Source organism: Pipistrellus kuhlii, unplaced genomic scaffold (assembly GCF_014108245.1).
Source record: "Pipistrellus kuhlii isolate mPipKuh1 unplaced genomic scaffold, mPipKuh1.p scaffold_m20_p_10, whole genome shotgun sequence".
Classification (NCBI taxonomy): domain Eukaryota; kingdom Metazoa; phylum Chordata; class Mammalia; order Chiroptera; family Vespertilionidae; genus Pipistrellus; species Pipistrellus kuhlii.
The window spans coordinates 5,846,512-5,864,231 of record NW_023425405.1 but is presented as its reverse complement, the minus strand read 5'-3'; the positions used below and the strand labels follow the sequence as shown (position 1 = coordinate 5,864,231).

Genomic DNA, 17,720 nt, shown 5'->3' with positions numbered 1-17,720 from the left:
ATAAAGAGGTAATATGGAAATTGACAATCATTCCAACACACCTAATGGCCTCCCCATGTAGTCAAAGATGGCCACCCCCATGTGGACACAAGATGGCCACCACAAGATGGCTGGCAGGGAAAGGCAGTTGGGAGGGACCAGGCCTAAAAGGGAGGGCAGTTGGGGGCAATCAGGCCTGAAGGGAAGGACAGTTAGGGGTATTAACCAAAGATCTTATATGCATAAATGCATTACTTATGGACACAGACAATGGGGTGGTGAAGGCCTGGAGCAAGGTGGGATCTGGGTAGAGGGGGGCAATGGAGGAATATACAGAGGAGGCATCTGTAACACTCTCAACAATAATGATTTTTTAAAAAAATATCACCACTAGCGAGGAGTGGAACTGAAACTTTAAGCCCAGCAATCTGGCTCTGGCTTGCTTGATCTTAAATAATCTATAATTGCTGCTCTGGGATAGACAAGTGACTCCAAATAGATTTTAAAAATAAATTGTATAACCAAATATTCTTCCCTAAAATATGAGGGCTCTAGGAATTCTGAATAATTATTCCCTAACATTTTTTAGGGTATAAATATAGTGATATTTAAAAATTCACAGCCACAATTGGGTGAACAATACATACTAGTAAAAACTCTATTATTTTCTAAAATGTTTAGTAATTTTATTTGAGAGTAGTTGATACATGATGTTAGCAATATTTCTTTAACCGCAGGCCATGCTGACTATATTTTGCTGTTTAATAATAGGCTAATTCCACCTTAACTATATTTCACAGCTTTGTTGATTGTTATCCTTATAATTTTCCTGTCATTATCCTCTCAGCTCCTACTTTTCATTCTCTGGCATTTGGTTCATGGGGTAAAACTACTGCTTCCTTATGCGTGCAGTTTATATGCTCTCACGTTTTTATGAAATCTCTCTAAAGTATAATCTGTATATCACCATAAGCATGGCTTACCTACTAGACTAGTAAAAATTCACACTCTCTACTTTTAAAATGTGGTAGCATATCAGATCAGACTAAAATTCTGTGTTAGAAGGTGTTCTTTTTAAATATTCTTGAGCTTTTTAGCTTCTAAAACAAATAATTGTAATAAAACAGTTCTCTCACACCTAGATAAGTCTAAAAGGAATTATTTTACCTATCTAGGCAGAAACAATATTAAGTTTTTGAAGTTGGTATTCTAAAAATCAACACTTGAAAGATGCTTAGCCAAGTAATGCCAGAATTATCATCTGCAGTATAAAAAGCTGTCCTCTGATTACTTTTCCTAGTAGTAATCTCATTGGAAAGGAGAAAACACATAAGCTATATCTGTAATTAGAATGCGAAGTCACTCTTTTATCAGTGCTTAGGAAAGATTGATTCCTCTCAATACTCTCTCTACTTAGGTGAACAATTGGAGCACTTGCACTGATTCAGCAGTTCAAAAGCTGTATAAACTAGAATACTCTCAAGATTAAAAAAAGGACAATGCCATTATTTGCATATGCATTTTAAATATTTAAGTAGTTATATTTGCTTAATAATCTGTAAGCATTTTACTTTCTCATCAAGCAAAACAATTTAAGGCTTAGGTCCACACAGTTTTCCATGGCCAACGTGGAAAAGTGACCCAAAAGGTCACAATAATGCTTCCATCAAAGGAATATATGTTTGGTCTATTTTTAAATGCAGGCCACTCCTATTTAGCAATGGGAATGGCCAAGTTGAATTTGATTCTGGCACTCAGCAAAATGCTAATTTAGTCTTTAGCTCAGTCAAAATTTTTTTTCTGTTGAGGAAAAAATATGTAGTAAAATTATTTTCTTTTACCAACAGTATTCAATACCAACAAAGGATGTCTGCAAACTATATGGAGAATACCATCATCTAAAGTTGTCCAGAAAAAATAGAACCAAATAAAAAAAAAATAGTTTAATTTAGGTAGCTCTTTGCAACAGAAATGTTGCTCGAGATAATGACATTTCTGGCTTGTTGCCTTGTTTGATGCTCCCAGAACTGGTTTCCTTTGAGACTATTAAATAAAAGGATTGATGTGCTATGGAACTTGAGTCAGTGGTGACCTTTGTATGAGGAATAGTTGACTCCTTGATTACTTTTGGCATTTCATTTTACACATCTTTTTGAAATCAACTCATGATAGTATAGTCAATTAAATTCCATCTGTTAACTACTCGATGTACTTTTTATATGTATCTTGATTAGTGTTATATTATCCTAAATTTTATTAAAAATAAATGAACTGAGGGCATTAAATATAGAGCAAAGGAAGTGAGGGGCTCTGTAGACAAGCAGAAGAAAATGAAATTTCCATTTCCACTGTCATCATCATCATCATCATCATCAATAAATGTATTGATTAAGTTTACATATGCACTTGCCATTTTTTTCCTTTTCTCCATTATAGTCTTTCTTGAAAGGATATACATTTTAGAATTATTAAAAGCATATTAATTTAAATATAGCCTAATTCCTCTCTTTTAAAAAAAATGATTTGAGAGAGTAAAACATCAATCTGAGAGAGAAGCATCAATTTGTTGCCTCCTGCATGCACCCCACACAGGGATCAAACCTGCAACCTAGCTATCTGCTCTGGTCAGGAATTGAACCTTCCACCTTTTGATGTATGGGACAATGCTCCAACCAACTGAGTCACACCAGCCTGACTCATTTCCTTCTTAAAAAGCAGCAGGGAGTGTGGTAGAGTACCAGCTTCTATGACAAATCACTGGCACTCTGTCACCAAATGTGTCTGAAGTAAAGGGAGAAATCTCATCATCGCATACACAGAGAAAATATAAAACGTTAAACTTAGCATGCTTTCTATTTCCAAATATTCCTCCCTCTAAATCAAAAGTGCTATAGAAATTCAGAGAAAGAAGATTAGATTTAAACCAGACTTTGAAGGTTAGGTAGGGTTTGAGCAAGCTGCCAGGGTTACTAAATGCTACTATATTTCAGCCTGGAGGAAAGTCTTGAGCAAAGGCAGAGAAACACAATAGAACATGAGCAGGTAGGCATCATTGCACAGGCAGGTAGTTTGAGGAGCAGTGGTATTCTAGACTGTATATTGAGACTGCATTTTACAGAGGTTTTCTTCCTTGGAACAGTAAGTCATGTGACTTCTGAGCATGCCCAAAGCTGAAGATGAACTTCACAGTTTCTCAGCTACCACAGTGCAAGGGTGAACATCTCGGTGCCTTGTAGGCATCAAGGTAGGTAGTAATATGAGCATAGGATAGACTTGCAGTGGTCCTTGTAACTCTTTGTTGATTTAGTCATTTTTATAACTGGGAGCTGTCCAGCATTATGATGGAAAAGCATCTATAGATCCAAGGGAACAGAGGGAAGCAGAGTTTGGACTCATCATTCCCTAGAGCCCGGCTAACACAGGAAGAGACTTGTCTTCCAACTTGGATCCATATCTTTTTCTTTGCCATAAAAGATTTTCAAAGTCCTAATTATTTATTTGTAAATGGCGCCTAACAATATTGAACCCAGGCCCCAAACTGTACAGTCTATATGCACATGGCAATATTTGGTAAAGACTTTCTGTAAGGACTATATCTTGGTAGAGGTGTCACATAGAGAGAACTGTCCCTCTAGTATCAAGCTTGGATACCCTGCCCCACCGATGTGTAGAGATAAAGTTTGAAAAAATGGGGATGAGAACTGCATCAAGCTAAAGACTGGCACAAATGGGCTTAAGAAAGCGGGTATCTGGACCTAATTCCTAGAAAGTGGACAGAAAATATCCTTTTGGTCTATTTTTAAATGTTTAAATTTTTACTTCCTTTCTGGCCTTTCTCTGCTAAATTGCTACCTCTGTTGTCCTAGTTTAATAGAAAGGAAAGAGACAGATAGCCTGGAGAGTGAGACAGGATAATGTTCCAGCTGCCATTTCCCAGTTTTGTGACCCTAATGACTTTAAGTCTCAGTTTTTTCTTCTGTAAAATAGGGATGACCATATTTGTACTTTTATGACATTAATTGAGGGAGCACATATAAAACAGCCAGTACAGAGCTGGAAATGCAACAACCACATACTTCCAGCTATTTTATGTCCCTACTTCTTTCCTTCCTCCTCTTCCCTCATTTTGCCTCTCATCCCTATCTCTCCATTCTTTGCCTCATTCTTTACTTATTATCTATTGAAAAATGTGGTTTAACCACTTCAAATTTGCTAAATACTATGCTTGGCACTGAGGAAACAATGGTGCCTTGATGGGAAATATATCCTTGTCATCATCAGTTTACCATCTAATGAGAGACAAACATTGATCAGAGGAGGATATAAATGAATGTAGAAATTACAACTATTTTATTTCAAGCAGAATTACATGGTGCTATAAGAGCAAATATATTAATATATATAAAATAAATATTATTAATATATTTTCCTTTTCTCCTTTTTATGAGTATAAACAGAAGAATACATTATACTATACTAGACCTCAGTAAATGACCAAAAATTTAAATGTTTATATGTTGTTGGATGGATTTTGAAAACATATGAAGATTGGTACTTCTGTATGTTAAAATTCTGGAATCAGGAAGATGAATAACAGACATGACAACCTAACATATTTATATTTCATGTTTTCCTTTTATGCTTCTTTTGCTAATTTTTTCTTTTGTATGAGAGTTATTTTAGTAGCTTCATCTGTTTACTCTTCCTTTGATTAAATGAATAGAAATTCCTTCCTTCCTCTGGGGGAATAATGTACTTTGGAGTTCAGAACAGTGTGTTGCCCAGAAGCTATATGTTCAATCACATTACGAACACTCAATAGAAGATAAGCTTCGTCCTTCATAGGAGTTTCACTGTAATGAAAAGAGCTGAGGCAGCTTCAGAGGATAGAATGCCCTTGAGGAGCTGAAGCTTCTCCCAGACTCTGCATCTTGGACAGAACCAAGAACTCTAAGTGCCCATCCACATAAGTCAGCAATCCCAAGCAGCAAGGCACTCTCTTATTGGATAATAATTCTATCCTCGATACTCTCTGAAGGGATGGGTCCTTTGCAGAGGGCTTTGGAGTCTGGAGTAAAAATGACTTTTTCTTAAAGGATTGTTCCTGGGAAACCTCTTTTCTTCACTGACCCTGCGTACCAAGGCTGGGGAATTTGTGTCCTGACAGTGTGCTTATGTCACATAAACATAATCTAATCTAACATTTCTTCTCCTTAAAGGAAGTGACTCTTTCGGGCATGAAACTTGAAGACAAAAATAAAAGATGGCTACCCCAAATCTGTAACAGAGAATTTGGAGTTAACTGATTCACAAAGCATCCCAGCCAAGAGCTTCCATTTCAGAAGTCACATGAGTGCAGATCATTAACCTATGTATGGTGACATTTGTTGTACTAGGATGGCCTTTATGTAACACTGTCCTTCCACTTCACCCCTCACCCCCCCACCCACATACACACACGTGGTATCTCTCTCCCACTACCCATCATCTGATTCCACTTCCTTCTCTGGTTACTTCCTTATTTCTTTCCTCCCCGAAGCAACTTCCCTGGAGAGTATTGCCATCTCTAGTTCATCTCCTCTCCTCTCTTGCACTCCAGTGCTTTCTTCCCCACCACTTCACCCAAACTGCTCCTTTGAAGGTGCTCTAAGTTGCTGAATCAGAAAGTCAATTCTTTGTTCTAAGATCAAAGTGTCAATCTTGCTTGATTCATTCATAGAATTTGATACAGCTGGCCACAAGCTCCTCCTTCTTCACTTGGTTTTAGCACCCTGCATTCTCCTGGTTTTCCTCCCACCTAACTGCCCTCTGCTACTCAGTCTCTGCATTGCATCAGCCCCTTTGCCCAGGAGTGACCCAGCTCTCAGCACTAGGTCCACTTATTTTTATTGTCATATTCTTCACTCCTTTGGAAATCATATCCAGTGACCAGTTTTCTAACATTCATACACGAATGACATTCAAAAGCATATCTCCAGGTAAGATCAATTCCCTGAATTTCAGACTCATATACCCAATTGCCTATGTGTAATTCCCATTTGATATCTGGTAAGCATGTCAACATTAGCATGCCCCAAACTCCACTCTAATCCTCCAGTCTGGTTCTGTTGCCCCAATTTAGTTAAACGTAGCATCATTCTCCCAAGTTGCTCAGACCAAAAACCTTGGAATCCTCATAGCCTTCGTTCTCTTACACTCACTGTCCAGTCTGTCAGCTCAACATCTGAAATGTACTTAAGTGTTTGATCCCTTCTCTGTATTTCTTCTGACAACACCCTGGTTCAAACCACCATCTTCTCTCCGTTGGATTATTGCTATTCTGCCTTGTCTCTCACAGACCAATTTAGTTTAGGATCCAGAGATCTAGTTAAAACAGATGTTAGAAATATCAGAGCTGCTACTTCTCTGCTTAAAACTTTGCATTAACTTCCAATCTCATTGTGGATAAAACCAGAATCATTGGTATGGTCTACAAGGCCAGTGCTAGCTGAGCCCCAGGTTAGCAAGCCCTGCCCTCATTCTGTACTAGTGCCACTCACTGGCCTCCTTACTGTTCCTCATAGACCCAGACATGCTCCTGCTCAAGGCTTTTGCACTTTTCTGGAATTCCCTTTCCCTGGATGTCCGAGGCCATTAGTTCTTAAATGTCAACTCAGTATGTATTTTTTGGACTACAGCTCAACTAAAACCCCAACATCTACACCTCTTCCCAACACTCTTTTTACTCACCTGTGTTTTCTTTTCCTCTATATTTTTGTCAACCCCCTTCTAATATAATATGTATTTTACTTATTTATATTGCCTCTTTCTGTTTCTCACACCTTCCTTTCACAAAAATGCAAGTTCCGCAAAAGCAAAGGACCTTTTTCTTACTGCCATATTTTCCTGGCTTAGGACAGTGGTTGGCACATAGAGGTGGTCAATAAATGTTTCTCAGTTGGATAAATGTAATTGTAAATCAACTTTAAAATGCATCCTCACCCTGATTGATGTGTTTCTGCTTTACATCTGACTCTGTTCTGCTTCTTGTGTGCTGTTCCAGTCTCCTGCCCTCACTGGGTGGGTGATAGGGAAAGACAAGGCTGATGCCAACAGAACTATGTCACTGGATGTGGTTGGCCCTCTGGTGCCGCTGCTTGTCTGTAAGCACATGGTTCCCCCACTGCACTGAGGCCACCCGTCCTGTGATACCAGGAAATAACTGAATGCTGCGTGCCAGGACCTCTCTGGGAGCTGTGTGTGGACTACTTTCTTTTATAAGATGAATTGCATTGAAAAGTAATAGAACCATCTCTGTGTGTATGAGTGTTTTCATTTAAAAGAGAATAAAGCAAAGCTAAAAGTCATTCAGAAGTATTTTTCTGCGTGCCTTATGCTTGCATAATAAATACATTAGCTCTTTAGCCAGGGCACACACTTGCTTATTGAATGCCTCTCACTGAAATTAAGCCATATTTCTATTTTTTGATATAAAGTTATTATTGAAAAAAAGAAACATTTTTTAACGCCAGGATCATGTAGAAAGATTTGTGCTAGGATTTACAAGGTATCAGGCAGAAAAATCAGGAAGCATGCAGCAGTGTTGTTGATTTACCAGAACTTCTACACCCCCTTCAGCAGATGCTATAAAAGGTTTGAGAAATGGGCACTAGTAGAAACCTCTAGACTCTTCCTCTCCACAGCATTGACAGAGGACACAGAATCCTGCTGCTTAGCTTAAAGATGTTTCTAGAAAATTTCTTAGTGAAGAATATTCCCAAGATAAAAGTTGCTTTATCTCCTACCCTCATTTTACTTATTTGCCTCAAAGGAGTAAAAACAAGACTGCAAAATGATGCGGACTTACACAAATCCCATGCTATAAAGAAGCACATTATTGGAAACTTCAAATACATTATCCAAGTAGTTTTAAAGCGAAAGAGCAATGATTATGACCAACTTTTCATATAAATAATAATTACTAAACCAGAATATTGATCTCTAAGTAAAATGAGGGGCAACCTGAATCATAAATTTTCTGATTTGGATTAAAAAAAAATATATATTTCAAGTAAATATTAGGTCCAAATTATACTGATGGAACTTTAGACTCAGATAATTGAGATGGAAACATTTTGGTTCAAAGAAAAAAATTAAGCAATTATTTCAATGAATGTATCTAAGGCACAACATTAAAAAAAGAATAAAAAAATAAAAATTTTATGGCAGTATTCTTCACTGTGATAAAATTAGTGACATACAAAATGAAAGCAATGCCAGCATTTCCTGATATTCTGTATTGTGATTGCCAAATGTTTTTATCTTGTGTCCTGAATTTTTCTTGTCCAGAAACAAAAATACAAAGTGATATTGTAAGTGAATATTTGAGTTAAGCCCACTTTTTTTTTCAGCTCATAGTCCTATTTTTTTCATAAGATTATAATATATTGAGTGGCCAGATTATTATGATCTCTGAATGCATAATAATCTAGCCACTCAGTGTGTGTGTGTGTGTGTGTGTGTGTGTGTGTGTGTGTGTGTATTAGAGGCCCGGTGCATGAATTTGTGCATTGGTGGGGCCCAGCCAGCCTGGCCAGGAGGAGAGGGCATGGGCTGTTGTCTGGCCTGCCTGCTGGTCGAACTCCTGGTGGAGGGGACAATTTGCATATTAGCCTTTTATTATATAGGATATACACTGAGAGGCCAGATTATTATGCTTCAGATATCATAATATTCTGGCCACTCAGTGAATAGTGAAACTGCATGTGTATTTTAACATTGATACAGTTCTCCAAAGCATCTGAAAGAATGGGAATGCAGAGAAGGTACCAGTAGGATAGAGAATTGACTATGTGGAGTTTTGATCCATCATTGAGTTATCCCATCTGCCAAAAACATTTTTTTTCATTTTCAGGATCTGGCTATTGGCATAAGGAGCTTAGACTTCCCTTCCTCGTGCTCATTCTTATAATCTTATAAGTTTTTTGTTTTTTTTTTGGTTTTTTTTTTTAGAATATTAACACAGGAAATATAGACAAAAGTATTTGCAGAATATCACAGATTTTTAAAATCATGAATAAGCTTGAGTGTTACTCTTGAAACTTTTTTATTTGAGGATTATATTGTGGAATCAAGTTAGAGTCTTAAAACAATGAGGAAGACAGACATGATTTCAGAAGCACAGAGATGAAGACAATGAATTACACATTGCTATGTACAAGAATTCCAGGGCCTGTAAAGACTTCCACCTAATAGACTTATTAAATAGAGCAAGGTTTCTCCATGTGTGAAGTTGGTCATCCCAATGTTCTTGTTCAGCCTGCAAACTAAGGATGGATCTTAAATTGTCAAATGGTTGAAAAAATTCAAAAGAAGAATAGTGCCTCACAGCTAAAAATGGTGTGAAATCCAAATAGCAGAGCCCATCAAGTTTTATTGGAATTCCACTTGTTTATTTATCCACTTTCTATTATTGCTTTCATGCTTCAACAGCAGAGCTGAGTAGTTTTGGCAGAAACCTTATGGCCTGCAAAGCTGAAAGTACTCACTGTCTGGTGCTTTATAGAAAAGCGTTTGTGGACTCCTGATATAATTTACATCACCCTTCCCTAAAATTGACTGGTAAGTCACTTGCAATTTTTTACATTAGTTATTAGCTCAGGAATAAACATGTCTGTTCCTAAGCATAGCTAGTTTTTGTAAGTCCTCACTGTTAAGAAAGCCACTTTATCCTTGTATCAGAGTGAACCTGAGACTCAGGAACACATTTTTGGGTTCCAATAAGGATTCTGCCTCAAGGTCAAGACATAATGCTTCCCATTCTTCCATTTTGGAACAGTGATTTGTCTACTCTTATTTTACTATCAAAGACATACTTAATATTATAATTCATAATAATCAGAAATACCAATCAGAAAGGATATAGGCATCCTTATGTTTATAGCAGCACAATTTACATAGCTAAGATTTGGAAACAACTTAAGTGCCCATCAGCAGATGAGTGGATTAGAAAACTGTGGTTCATCTACACAATAGAATACTAAGCTGCTGTAAAAAAGAAGGAACTCTTAAAGTTTGCAACAGCATGGATGCCCCTGAGAGCATTATGCTAAGTGAAATAAGCCAATCAGAGAAAGATAAATATCATATGACCTCACTCATTTGTGGAATAGAATAAACAACATAAACTGATGAACAAAAGTAGTCAGAAAAAAATGTTTTGGAATATGATAGAAGTAATCCTGTTATTTATAGATTTTTAATATTTCCTACAACCTTTGTGATATTATACTATGTTAGTACAATTTTGGCAATATTATATTTAAAATGTTTTTTCCTTAAAATATTAATGTTTATTGCATGTAACATTATATTTAAAAAATTTTCTTGAAATATTAAAAAATAGTAAGTATAGTAACTAATAGTGTGATTAAAGAGCTGAACTTCAATAACAAAAAAAATACTTTTGAAAGAAATAAAGTTTGAAAAAGGTGAAGTGTTTTAAAAGGCAAATTTCAATCCCAATCTCATCACTTGTAAAGATTATGTATTTATTTGCCCATAATCTTTTTTGTAAGTATGTTTTTATTGATTCCAGAGAGGAGAGGGAGAGAGGCACAGAAACATCAATGATGAGAGAGAATTACTGATCAGCTGCCTCCTGCATTCCCCACACTGGAGATTGAGCCCACAGCCCGAGCATGTGCTCTGATTAGGAATCAAACCCATGTCCTCCTGGTTTATAGGTTGACACTCAACCACTGGGCCACACGGTCCAGGCCTTAGTCATTTTTGTAAGCTTCACCTGAAGATATGGTGATTTTTTAAGTTGATTTTTAGAGTGAGAAGAAGGGAGAGAGAACGAGAAATATTGATGTGAGAGTGAAGCATTAATCAGCTGCCTCCTATTCAACCTCTACCAGGGATCAAGCCTACAACCCATGTATGTACCTTGACTGGGAATCCAACCAGCAGCCTTTAAGTGCAACAGATGTTGCCCAAACAACTGAGCCACACTGGCCAGGGCTGTTCCCTTAATTTTGGTGAAAACACCATGATTAGTGTATTGCTTATTATGATTTGCAATTCAATCTTCATTTGGAATCCAGATATTCTTATGCGGAGCTCCAGAACTGCAAACATGTTTGAGTTAAAGATCATCTATCTATCTATCTCCTTGGGGACTAATCTCTTGACCTTTGTTCCAGAGGAAGTTTTCTAACTACCTTTTGCTTACTGTGCAGGAGTGACTATGGAGGAGGGGAATGGTTAATCTTTTCAGTCTCTTGAATATGCTCTTTAGGGTCTAGGAATTCTTGCTTCTTTTCCTTATAAGGGACTCAGAGGGAAGGCAGAAAGAGATTCTGACAGACAATTCTTGACCATGAAGGGAGAGAGGAAGAAAGAGTTTCCCTTCCCGTTAAAATGGTATCTTTTTTTTTTTGTAATAGGGGAGAGTTGTAAGCCAAGAAAAAAAGAGACTCATGGACAGACATCAGTATGGTGATTGACAGAAGGAAGGGGATAGGGGAGATGAAAGAGAGCAAAGGAGAGATAAATGGTGATGGAAGGAGATTCCACTTGGAGTAGTAAACACATAATACAATATACAAACAATGTATTATAGAAGTGTATACTTGAAACATGTAGAACTTCATTAACCAATTTTATTTCAATAAATTCAATTAAAGAAATACTATATATTTGGTCAAAATATTTTTTAGAAATTGCTTTTTCAAAAAGCTTATTACCATATGTAGAACAAAACACATTTTATCAGGACTCAAAGCTGTGGAGTAGAAATGAAACTGCTTTCATAACAGCAGATATGGAGTTGACACTGTAGTGCTAAATGAAACCAGAATCTGCAATGTCAAATATTCATAGAGTAGGAGTTGGCTACACTTGAATTTGGATATTTCTCTCTTTATCTTTTTGGTCATGCATTTATCTCGACTTCCAAATTCTGGCATCTGATATCATCACATCAACTTCCAAGTATTATACACATATTGTCAAATATAATCTGAAAAGAAGTATTTGCAAGAATCTGGACAGACTCCTGCATGAATGTATATTCCCTATACAATAAAGGGCTAATATGCAAATCACCCGAAAGACAGAACAACTGGTTGCTATGACGCACACTGACTACCAGGGAGCAGATGCTCAACACCGGGGGAGCACTGCTCAGCCAGAAGCTGGGCTCACAGCTGGTCAGTGAGCAGTGGTGGCAGGAGCCTCTCCCGCCTTTGCAGCAGTGCTAAGGATTTCCCATTGACGGCTTAGGCTCACTCCATAGGGAGCAGGCCTAAGCTATCAGTGGGACATTCCCCAGGACTGCAAGAGGGCTCAGGCTGGACTGGAGCCCCTCTCCCCCGAATGCACAAATTTTATGCAGCACTGATCCAGGAATATATATATATATATTGGACCATGACAGTTCTAATGACTTTTAAGAAGAGCTTACTGATCTTAGTGTTTAGTTAGGTGGATAACTGCCCAATTTTTAACAACCAAATCTGTAAGGGTGATCTGCCCTGTAGAGGAGGGAGAAAGTTCATCTTTCTCATAGTCTTGCTTTAGCCATATCTAGAGATTACCTTTATCAGTGCTCCTCTGTGCTGTGTCTGGGCCCTTGCTGCAAACTGCTCTGAGCTTTAAGGTTTACCAGTGTCTACCCATGCTAGCTATCAAGAGACACTTTATGTCTACCCAGAATATGTAACTTCTTATGTAGCTGGAAGTTGGCTTATCTTGCAAAACCTCTGACTTCTTACAATGGAAGCTGGTGAAAATAGGATGAAATATATTAACCAATCTGCTGCAGTTCTCATTACCTAAGAAGGAAATTCACATATGCTCTTATTCCAGAAGAGCTTCTTGTAATTAAAAACAAAAACAAAAACAAAAAAACACTTTGTCTCCTTGAAAATAACTTCTACTTACCTGCAGTTGCTTAAGCCATGAGATCTGGGACACTACAATGAGTGTGCTATCTTGAACTTAATAAAAATATATTTGAACACTTCCTTGTTAATGGCATCACCACGTGTGGAGACTGTATGGAAAAAGGAATATCCCAATTGGGGGAGGGGGTTTGTAATATTAGCCTGGAGAATGGATCTTTCTTGCTGAACTTTACTGGCTGTGCAGTGTGTGGTAAGCGGGATTTCATGCTGATCACAAACAAATCTTTGAAAGAGGAAGATGGAGAAGAAATAGTTACCTATGATCATCTGTGTCAGGATTGTCATCATGTAGTAGCCAGGCATGGCTATACATTCGGTATCATGAATGAATTTCAGGAATACGCCATGCTGTATTTTCTTATGTGGCAAAGCAGAAGATACTATCAGTATTCTCCCTGATGATCCCCCAGAATGACTCTGTTATTATAAGCATCCTTCTGCAGTTCTGTTGTAACTACCATGTTTCCCCGAAAATAAGATATCCTAGGTCCAAAAATAAGACCTAGCGCATGGAAAGATAAGACATCCCCTGAAAATAAGTCCTAGCGCAACTTTGGGAGAAAAAATTAATATAAGACACTGTCTTATTTTCGGGGTAGGTTGTGTTGGTTACAATACTGAAGACCTGATGGTTTGTCTTAGTTTATAATGGAAATTATTTGCTTATCTGTTTCTGCTTAGGCTTACCTATTCTTTTGAAAGAAGAAAGTAATTTGGGGGGTTACTGTTCTCTGGAGCTGAGCTCTTCTGCCAAAATTCCCAGTTCACATTGGTGCAGCCAGAATGAAGCATCTTTGTTAGTGCTGTGTGGCTACACAATAATTAGAATGCGAGAACCTAGAGCCCAGGTCTTGGTTCCAGAAAAAGGAAGCAGGGCTCCTTGGAGAAATGACTTACTTTAGGACTAGGGCTATAAATACGCAAGATGAGCCTGCAGCATCTTGCACCACACACAAAAAGAAAGAGCTCAGAAAAAAATCACAATGGTTGGGGATGTCAGAAGGACAGAAGAGCCAACTGAAGGAGCTCCCAGTAACCAAAGCTGGAATGATTTGAGTACAAAATTAGTAGCATTGGATTATAACCCACACTATAAAATAAATATTCATGAATCCATACTGACATAAATAGATGATTGAATAAATATATACATTACAATAGGCAAATCTCCCATGCAAAAGATTTTCAAATAAAGTATGTAGATCTTCCCCACCCCTTAAGTGTGATTGTGTGTGTTGACTTACCTCCAGAGTATAGTATTGAAAGGGGACAAACACTAGCCCCAATCAAGGTGAATGTCATTGGTGATAGGCAATGTGGGAGAAAGATGTGATGAGAATGGCACTTTACCTTTATAGTATCCTCCCCCAAAACCATAATTCTAGTCTCATCATTAGAAAAAAAAAACATCAAACAAATCCCAGTTCAGGGATATTCTATCAAATGCTGGCCCAGTGCTCCTCAGAACTGTCAGATGATCAAAGATAAGGACATCCGAGAAACTGGTTTACTCAAAGTAAGTAAGTAAACGACTACTGAACGGAATGTCATATCCTGCATGGGATCTTACACCGGAAAAAGAACATTTGGGGAAAACTGGGGAAATCTGAAAAAAACGTGGACTTTTGTTAATATAAATAGAATGATTTCATTTGCTCCAAAGGTATCTTAGACTATCTTAGCTTACACAGTTGAAAGAACACTGGGTGTTCTAAACTCTGGCATTTACACCCCTCTGCCATTGGGTAGCAGCACAACCATTAAGCAAAGCATTACTCTATTTTTTTTGTCCCCCCCCCCCTTTTTTTTTTAAATGGTCTAATAAGAATTGATATTGTATGTCCTTCACAGTATTATTGAGAATCCAAAAGAATAATGAATGTAAAATGCACAGAATGAGATGGCTTCAGTTAGTTCTTCTCATTGTGAGGCCAAACTGAAAAGGGTTAGGCAGTAGAAACAAAGCTGTTTCCTCTTCAGATTTAAGAGACGTGGGCACTCTGAACCAAGGCTTTGCTTGTAAGGAAAAAGGGTGAGCAAAATGGTCAATGTTGATACCAGGGGAAAGCTTTGTTATATAACAGGGATAATAAAGGCTGAGGTTTACTGAGTACTTCCTTTGTGCCAAGCCTTTTTAAAAAAGCACTGATTTAATCCGCATTCACAGCTCCATGAGGTAGGTACTATTATTAATCTTTTAGAGCCAAAGAAGCTAAGCACAAGGAGTTGAGTAGCTTACTTAGGGACACACAGCTAGCAGTCCCTCCCTCTCAGGAGTGTCCAGTACACTTGAAGTATAGGATCTGGCAAGGACAGGGAGAGTTTGAGACTATCAGTGACCACCTTCTGAGAAACCAAGGCATGTCAGACCAAAATAAAAAAATGTATTATTTGGAAAAGCTAAGTTAGCTGCTCCTTAGGAATCAGTTGTTTTATTCCTGGAAAATGTTTTCCACTTACTGCAAATCTATATCTGACCTGCTGAGGAAATCATTTGGTGAAGTGAATCCAGAAAGTAGAGAAAGTGCTTCATTACTTTAAATAGCACTAAGCCCGTTACAGCCTCGGAATCGTCCCTTTTTGGAGTGTGAATGCTTCCAACTTAGTCATTTGGAGCTCAAGAGTACAATTGGATATGCCTCTACTGATATCTTCATCTATTGCAAGATGTGTAATTATGATCTATTGTGAACTAAATATACTACAGAAACTTAAAGCATAAAATCCTACCCATATACATATATTTTTATTATTTGACTAATAATATCATGCTATGCTTTGTGATACTTTCTTTTTCATCTTTCAGAATTTTTCCTCTGGACCTAAAAGAATAAAGACCCTTTGAATCTTTCCCCGCTACCCCCCCCCCAAAAAAAAAAAATTAGCAAAGATGACCTTGCTATATTTGAAGGTCCTAGGTGTAAGGCTACTCCATATTAGCATGCACACGAAGAGTTCAATCCTTTGTACAAAATTCGGCCTTATCTTGAGAAAGATTTTCTAGTAAATCAGTAGTAATCCCTTGCTTTTAGGTGATGATGAAGTACTCCATTTTCTTATTATTACTATTTTAACTACATAAAAGCTGGATTTTGAGATGGCCTCTGTTATCACAATGGCTCAAATAAGAAGCCAGAAAAAGACAATCAAGTAAAAAGGGAAAGAACATGTTATTTTATACAAGCTGCAATAGAATCAACTAGATTTACTCCACTACTCCTACCATTCATTTCTTCACTACATTTAATCTTTCAGAACTCAAGTCTGTTGAATCTCTGAAATATTATTTCCACTTCTAGTTTATTTTTCTTCTTCAATAAATGCCAGAAGGAAAAAATATTTTGCTAAGTCAGAGTTCTCCTCTACCTTATTTAAGTTTTTGTATCAGAACTTGCTTTTGTCAATAAGTAGGCATATCTGATCCTGTCATTGATTTGCAGAGCTATTTTCAAAATTTTCATGCTCCTTAATAATCTTTGAGCATAGAATGTTCTAATTGTGTTATACACATTCAAGTTGTACATATAACATATGCCTGTCATAATATCATTTTTATACTTTACTAAGTAAATTATAAAACATAGCACTTACATCTGTTTTGAGTGGTTGCTTCTTGCACTGACTATGCTACTAGCATCTTTTCAATGACTTATCTTGATGTTACTCCTTTTCCCATAGAATAAAAGACTTCTGAGTTCCCCTGACATTGTTCTGCACTGGACCCTCTAGAGTCTCTAGGACACTCAGTATTATTAGTGTGTCCCCATGCTGGCTTCTTAAGAAATGCCAGTGAGTCATCTCCACTTGAAATATCATTATTAGAGAAAACAAAGTAACAACTGCAGGCCCTTTTCATTTATTCATCACACAGGCACTGAGAGACGGGCACTGTGCTTGGTGTTGGATATGAACTTGCCTCAGATTGCTGGGAGGAGGCAGTAATCCTCAGTTAGCCTATCTGCTTTCAGAATTGGTTAAAAGTCAGAATTTTATCAGATTTTTCAGGTGGAAAGTTGTCACATATAATTTTGCGGCAGATATTGGTGTTTTCTTTGTCCATCATCATGTCCCTTTCTTCTTTCCTAAAGAAGGCCAATTTTTCTCAGGTATGGCATAGTATTGTTCTCCAAATAAAGGCTATCTAACTAGTGTTTTAAGAGATAATTATATTCTTTTTAAAGTATGTTTTTATTGATTTCGGATAGAGGAAAAGAGAGGGAGAGAGAGAGATTGACTAGCTGCCTCCTGCATGCCCAAGCATGTGCCCTGACCTGGAATCAAACTGGCGACCTCTTGGTGCATGGGATGATGCTCAACCAACTGAGCCATGCCAGCTGGGCTAACCATTTTGTTCTTTAAGTCAGTCATGGGAACTCCATTTGCCTTTGCCAGCAAGTGATTTGTGAATGGGATAATGAAGCTGTTTTGGCCAACAAGATATCTGGAGAGTCTGATGAAAGTCTCTGACACATGAAAAGACTGACTTCTTTATTCATTTGAAAGTTTCTCTATGAAGACATGATACTTACAAACTACTTTAGTCATCTTAAAATCTTAATCAGCATTATCACTGACATTCCAAATGATGGTGGAGCAGAATAGTGGAACAGACATTATAGATACTAAATCAACCATGAGAATGCCAAACTCCAAAGTTCTTACTGAGAGAGAAAATAAATGACTATTTTTTCAAGTACTTTTTATTGGGCTTTGTGTTACATATAGCTAACAAATCTTAAATGATACATGTTACAACCACATTTCCCAATGAAATAATCTAGTTCCTTGTTT

At 37.4% G+C, this 17,720-nt stretch overlaps 1 protein-coding gene and 1 long non-coding RNA gene across 2 annotated transcripts in view; one reads left to right on the top strand and one right to left on the bottom strand.

Moving 5' to 3' along the window:
• The window catches only part of KCND2 (potassium voltage-gated channel subfamily D member 2), a 487,193-nt gene that overhangs the window by 58,090 nt on the left and 411,383 nt on the right, over window positions 1-17,720 (bottom strand). The window lies entirely within an intron of this gene.
• LOC118711899 lies at window positions 3,592-15,653 on the top strand. Its single transcript, XR_004985864.1, has 3 exons — window positions 3,592-3,604; window positions 3,651-3,657; window positions 14,824-15,653. It is a non-coding gene; the product is annotated as an uncharacterized LOC118711899 (long non-coding RNA).